The sequence below is a fragment of the Rhipicephalus sanguineus genome, chromosome 2 (genome assembly GCF_013339695.2).
Source record: "Rhipicephalus sanguineus isolate Rsan-2018 chromosome 2, BIME_Rsan_1.4, whole genome shotgun sequence".
In the NCBI taxonomy this organism is placed as follows: domain Eukaryota; kingdom Metazoa; phylum Arthropoda; class Arachnida; order Ixodida; family Ixodidae; genus Rhipicephalus; species Rhipicephalus sanguineus.
In genome coordinates, this window is record NC_051177.1 from 190,628,671 (window position 1) to 190,635,960 (window position 7,290).

The window sequence follows — 7,290 nt, forward strand, 5'->3', positions numbered from 1 at the left end:
CGAATAAGCGCTAATTGCGGAAACAGATTTTTGTTCAGCTGCTCAGAGCGCGCTGCTGCCCCTGCGTGCAGCTCGCGGCAGTACGCGCGCATTAAATGCACTTAATGTAGGCGCGTTACAATGTTCTCCTAAGTCGGGCATCTGCGTGTGTAACTTTCATATGAGAACGCAGGCGGTCTTCGAACCGCTCATAACACGCTGCCGCATCTGGACGCGCGCAGTTCGCGGCTGCAGAAATAACGAAAATTGCTCCACAGCATACGCTCGTGGAATGCACATACGTTCGCTCATCTGAAGATACCTTTGTCACGCTGGTATTCACGAATTTAGCGCGAGCGAAGAGGGCACACGTTTATAATTTTTCTAGCGGCACGACACGGTGAACCGGAGAATTCGGAGCCGAGGGTGCTTACGTCGATCGGCTCGGCCTGCATGACGCCCCACAAATTATGTATTGACCATCCGCAAGAGCAAACACACACCCATGGTACATGAACAGAAGTTCGAAGTTGTGCCGACGGGTTACCAGCCGCTTTGTACATATATTGGTACATATATAAGCCCACGAAAAAAGCAAGCTTGCAAGTGGTGGCGCCGTGGTGTAATGGTTATAGTGTTTGCTTTGAGTGCGTGTGGTCGCGAGTTCGATTCCTCTGTCGTGCGTGCTTGTATGCAAATGTCATGTTTGTGCATAAATACTTCGATGTCCATTTCCTATTATGTCCTAGTGATGAATAGTAGCGGAAATTGGCCGGTGAACGTAATATAGTGCCTAAAATATACTTTTTTTTTCTATTCGCGACCGCTCTAGGGCGTCGTATAAAAGGAGGCTTTAACAGCTCTCAAAAGAAGCAGAAAAACTCTCAATGCGCTCTGTTCAAGCCCCCAAAATGGCTTACATAAAAACACCAACTTACACCAACTTTACCTCCAAAAGGAGGCTTTAAAAGCTCTCAAAAGAACCAGAAAAACTTCCAATGCGCTCCGTTCAAGCCCTCAAAATGAGTTCAATAAAAACACAAATTTACCTCCTTAGTTCCATCTAATCACTCCCTTAAAGGATGTAAATAAAACCTCCTTTTGAACCTCGTTTTGAAGGGGGTTTTGCGTAGTACCTTTCGGATGCACGTTATGCGTCGAGCCCGAAACTCCCTAAAAGGCTCAAACCCGTTTGCAGTGTGTTTAAAATATGTTTTCTTTAGAAAATTATTTTTCTACACAACTTCCACACGCTCGATTCTTCGTAACCACGAAGTTTCAGCGAGTACATGTGGCCCGTCGCTATTTTAGTAGAGCTTCCTGCACGAGCACAAACACACCATGCACTATATGTGCATGACTAAAAAGCATGACGCACATTCGCTTGGCACAGAGGCGCGGGTTAGTTTACCTGCGCGAATAACGCTTGAAACTGGCAACATGCACATAAGCGACAACACAGCAGTGAATTACGCAATATGCTGATAGTCACAGACACGCATACCACATAACTGCCCGGTAACCATCGCTGCTCACGCGCGGCGGCACTAACTTTCTATAACTAAATCTATCCGCGCCTTACGGGCTTTTCCAACATCCCGAGCTCGTGCTCATTCACAGACCGAAGGGACTGACGAAATCATAAGTGTTGTTTCAACTTACCATAAATTATGTAAACGCAGTACATGGCACTTGACATTTTTAGAATGATCGCCGCAAAGCTTAGATCTGCCGAAGCGTTCAATACGGGAATCCGACAACTCCTTTTCCAGCATATCACAATGATTTCAACGTTTGTCTGCGTGAAAGGCCACATTGCAAAATGAAATAACTTTGTTTCGACAAAGAACAGTGTTCTTGCGAGGTAAGACGCCTTTCGTATCGCTCGTGTCAAAGCATTGCCGAATGCTGCGTTTCAAATATTCTTCTGGCTGCTCATAAACGCTCGTTTTTTCTCGGCTATTTTCGCGTGGAATAAAAATGGGGCTGTTCTCGCTATGCGGAATTGTCTGCTGAGACTCCATCACTTGGCATGTCGGCAACTGTTATTCAATCTGAAGTTCACAACTACAGAGTCTGCTTTCCGTTGCAAACAATTACGTGCGATATAAAGCTCCGCGATTGCGCTTGTCCTGATTGTTAGGATCCGCTTAGCGAGAATGTATGGTGGAAAAAAAAAACGAATAGATGAATGACCCTTACTGGCGTTGGTTTCCTTTTTCTTTTTCGAGGGCGGATGGGGGAGGGGAAGGATTCACAAACAAAAATAATGACACAAATGCGATCCGGTGCAAGAAACAAAAAGAAAAAAAGCAGTGCGCAACACAAAAACGATAACATCATGATAGCGAAAGTGAGCTGTTATCTAGCAGGCCGCGGCCGAAATCGCTCGTCTTAGTCGCAACTGCATTACCGCACCGTCAGTTCACGAATAACAAACTAGATCATCTTTTGTACCGGCGTCACACGGGCATTTCTCATCGCGATCAACAATCATCGCTACTATACGGCACAAACTAATCCGGGTCGAGTTTGGCGCATACAAAAGTCAAATCGCAATCTGGCAGCCTGACGTCGATGAGCGTATCGCGATGGTCCCAAGCCCGATCGAACCCGATCACTATTAAAGTGACCGTGTAGGAGCACCTGATCCGAATCGAGCCTAAACCGGGTCGGCCTTCTTCGCGATCAAAAGTGCGCTCGTGACACCAGGTATTGATTACGGTGTTGTGTGCTATATGACGATTCACCTGATGAGTGCCTCTGCTTAACGTAAAGGTACTGCCGTTGCCCCTATTAAGCTGTATACTTTGAACAGACCTTCGAAAACAGCGCTTGTTTGCGCCACGGGATACCACTTCTACCAATGTTCACTGCGTGTAGACTGTTATTTTCTAAGTGCTTTTTCGGCTGTATATATCCGACTGTAGCGCTCATAAAAATGTGGCTTGACTGTGAATGCGAATCGAATCTCAATTACACGAATATGCGCATGGATTATTCTTTGCAAAAAGCGCTTCCGCTCAAAAGAAAGCTTGCTATCTCTTGCACCTGCACTTTCACTTCCGAGAAAATAGAGCTGCTGTTCGTAAAGAACGAGCTCATAGTGCGAGACATCATCTTCCGTCCACCTTTTATCGCAGTGAAACTTCTCTGTCATGTATAAAACGGTGTATAATAAATGCGAAGCATTCCTTAGCAAACACCGGGCACTTTGAGCGTTTCTATCTATCTATCTATCTATCTATCTATCTATCTATCTATCTATCTATCTATCTATCTATCTATCTATCTATCTATCTATCTATCTATCTATCCGCCTAGGTCTGGGTGCTCTCATGATCGCCTCCTTAGCTCGGTGTCGACCAAAATTGGCACGGGAGGGTAAGAGTGTTTGAGGAATATGACTGTCAGGTCATGGCATGAATAACCTGAAACTCCTGTCGCGTACGTCATCAAACAATTTCCTCCAGACACTTGTGGCACATACCCGTATATCACGGGCCACGGCAACTGGTTACGCGCCACAGGTGATTGACAGTCTCAGGGACGTCGAGAACAGACATTCGTCATTTAAATGCGAGAGCGTAAAGAAAAGCACCATCGGCAGCGCTTACCCGATGAATTCAAAGAATAAAAGTCAGGAACCCAGCAGGAATTGAACCCAAGCCTTGTGTATGACAGTCAGGTATTCCACCGCAGAGCCACGACACGTCTTGAAACTGTTTTCGAAAAAAGACCCTATGCAGGCGTAACATCTGTGCAACATCAATTGTGGTTACAGTGTTGGCTATCCAATTTTATAACAAAGCATAAACATTACATTTGTTATCGTATAATACAGGCGTCATGCCGGGTTAACGTGAATTCTGGTTCCAGTGTTTGCTCCGCTTTTATAGAAGTCTAATAAACATTACATTTGTATGCCTACGAACCAGCAAGCTGTAATCAATCGTTTCTCCACCCGTAGGAATACGCTAACGAAAGTTGCGCAAGATATTCGCATCATCGCACCATAGTGTGCCCTTCGTTTCGATAATACTGTCGACTGCGCACTAAAGTAAGTGCTGGAGTTACGTTCGGTCATATGTTGCCCTTTAAACGCCAGTGTAGTCGACGTGTCTAGTAAAGCCACGATATTCACACGACTAATACGCTCACAAAAACACGTCGATCCACCTCGTAACGCTTGGCTGAAAGCCGAAAAATGCCGCATAGACAACTACTCGCTCAGTGCTTCGCATGAAACCGATTCCCACATGGCGTGGGATCTGCCGAATTTTTTGTGCAGTGGTATGCTGTTACCACTTTTCCGTTTTCTTGAAATTATCTTTTTCGAAACATTACTGCTTTATAATATTACTGATGCACTAACAATTATTCTGGTGTTGAATATGATACGATGCTATTTTTGGTTATGTATCAACCAACGAGTTGCAGGTGCATGAAAATAAAATATCCTGCTGATAATGCACTTTGATTATGGCTCTGATATTTTTTTTTGCCTAATAAAAATCACAATTTCAACTCTGCTACATATTCTAACGGCATTTTCGCGTGAACTATCATAATACGTTACTAGAGGCGTTTAGCTATCCTTATGGTACGGAATGTTTCTTATCACAGGTAAACTGAGTCCTAGTTTCTTTGACACCAACGTCAAAATACTATTCTGAAAAATATTTTTCCGGTGCTTCTGTTATTGCGGTGGATGAGCTACTGTAGACGCCGCTTGATCGTACTGACACTGCGCAAACGTATTGTTCAGTTTGGAGAGCACCACGCAGATCTACTTTCACGTCAAGATAGCACATGGATGGAGAATGTATTTTCCACGAAGTCATTATAAGATGCGACGCTGTAAGTATCTCTGTTGCACACGCGCACGGGAGAGAGACAAAAAATTCATACACAGGCACACATGACGCAAGATACACTATATCAGATGCAAATGTAAGGCATGTTACCATGCGGCAGAAAAAACGTCTGCGTGCAGAACGCTCCATAAAGCTCCTTTTCAATTAGCATGCAGCATTTACACGGCTTTTGGAAGAAACTAATAATCTAATAAACGTTCATTTCAGTGTTCTCGATATTGTTATCACCATTTTTCAAAGTTTTTTACACCACTGGGGTGCGCAAGTGGCTCGAAATCAGGCGCTTCCATTGAATTCTGCGTTGCGTCCGCGGGAGCCGCGGCGAAAAATGGTGCCGTGCGCAGGGCGCAAGGTCGGCGGGCGAGTAGAAGCGAGGAGAAAAACGTGCGCGCGGAGGAGAGTGTCGTTACTTTCCTAAATTAAGGGGTTTTACTTGCCCCAGGGACATATATACTAAGGGTGCGCGAATAGTGAAATTTCATCTCGAATCGAATTCGAATGGAATAGTGCCGAATACTTGCCGAAAATGTCGAATATCGAATCGAATATCGAATACAAAGGGTTTTATTGAAAATTAAACGAAAGAAGAACGGTAATGCTGCGCTTCATGGTCATGAATGCTGCGGGCCCAAACATCTTCGGCCGCCCGTTCACGGCAGCGTTTTACCTGCGCACCGGAACGATGGGAGGTTCTGAACGAGTGGCGCGGTGCAGCAGTGGCGACTGCAGAGCGTGAACAAATTTTCACATGTCAGGCCAATCACCGAGGGTTTCGCGGGCCAAATTCGGGACGTTTTACCGCGTTTGCGGCATACGCGACCGAACTTCGCAAAAAGTCCGTGTCTTCGTTTCGGAAGCGAAGTTGTCGAGGGCTTGATAGTTCTCTCGTGTGTTCTTTTTTACTTACAGAAATGGCATAATCTTCTTTAAAATAAACATGTCGTCACTTTGAACCAGGACATCGCTGCAAGTTTTAACGATAGGCGTACTGTCAAGGAGTAAGGGTTAGTTTTAGCTACCCCACCCTAACCAAGCTGCACTTTGGCATTTGTCGCGTTTTAGATATTCGCCATGACAAATTATTGGAAACTTCGAATACTAGCTATTCGAAAGTCGAATTGAATTATTTGATTAGGTATTATTCGATTCGAATTCGAAACTCGAATATTCGCACACCCCTAATCTCTACCCTTCAGGAGAGTTTGGTGATTCTTTCATCTCGCCGCTCTCGGCAGCCCTCCCCAGCACGGCCCTCTTCTCGTGATGTAAACCCTCTCTACTCTCCGGCGGCGGCGGGCTGGGCGGGCGGTAGTGGCGTCGGCGCGGCGCGGAGTCTGGCGGAGGCGCGTCCGTTACAAAGCGCTTCTGCGAAGCCGCGTATGGGCTCGCGCGCGTATTCATGGCAACTGCTCCTCGCATTCATGCGTGGATTTGTTGCGTGCGATGGGCTATTGTTGCGCGGTAGGCTGCTCAAACAGCAGCGCGCAGGTTTTCCGGCTTTTTAGGCTTCCCAAGGAAAAGAAGCGACGCCGCCTGTGGATTAGAAACATCAAACGCAGCAAATCGACCCCGACCGTCTGCTCCGTGTTATGCGAGGTAAGCACTTGAGTATTTCGCTTGAATATTGCTGGTAAACAGCGTACCATTGCGTACTGTAAACAGCGTACTGTAAACAGCGTACCATTGACACAAAGTTATTATTCGTTGAGCAATGGGGCCCTTTCAGGCGCACAAACTTTAAAAATAATTTTGTCAAGCTGGAAAAGGGAGTTTTATGGTTCGCGTTTCGAACGCTTGGGCAGATTGAAATTTTGCAGTGATCACGCTATAAGTGGCAACCGGGATGTGTTCCGTTTACGTAATTTATCGCGCGTTCTGAGCACGAGCTTGGGATGTTACCGTGATGTTGTGAGGGGAAGATTTACGTCGATATCGCAGGTTAGTGCCGCCGCGTGTAAGCTGCGGCGGTTATTTGGCATATGTCAAACGTTGTTATCTGCGTTTCTGTGACTGTCAGCCTATGGTGTCATTTATCGCTGTGTTGCCGCTTGTGTACATGCTACCAGTTACATGCGTAAGCGTAATTCGCGCATGTAAATTAACCCGCGCCTCTGTGGTACACGAATGTGGCTTGCGTTTCTTGGTCATGCACGTGCAGTGCACGATGTCTGCGCTCGTGCAGGAAGCTATTCCACTATAGCAAGGGGCCCTCTTGTGCCCGATAAAATTTCGTGATTAGGAAGTATAGAGCGTGAAGAAGTTGAGCAGAAAGATGATTTCCTAAAGTAAACCAACAGGATGTCCGCTGTCACAGATCAGCAGAACGAAGCATTGTTTTGATTTAACACTCGCCTTCTAGGGGCCCTGCACCTGCTCTGGCGAAAACCTTAGATGCCTCAGCAAACGCGAAAATAGTCCGCGGCGTTGGCGTCCC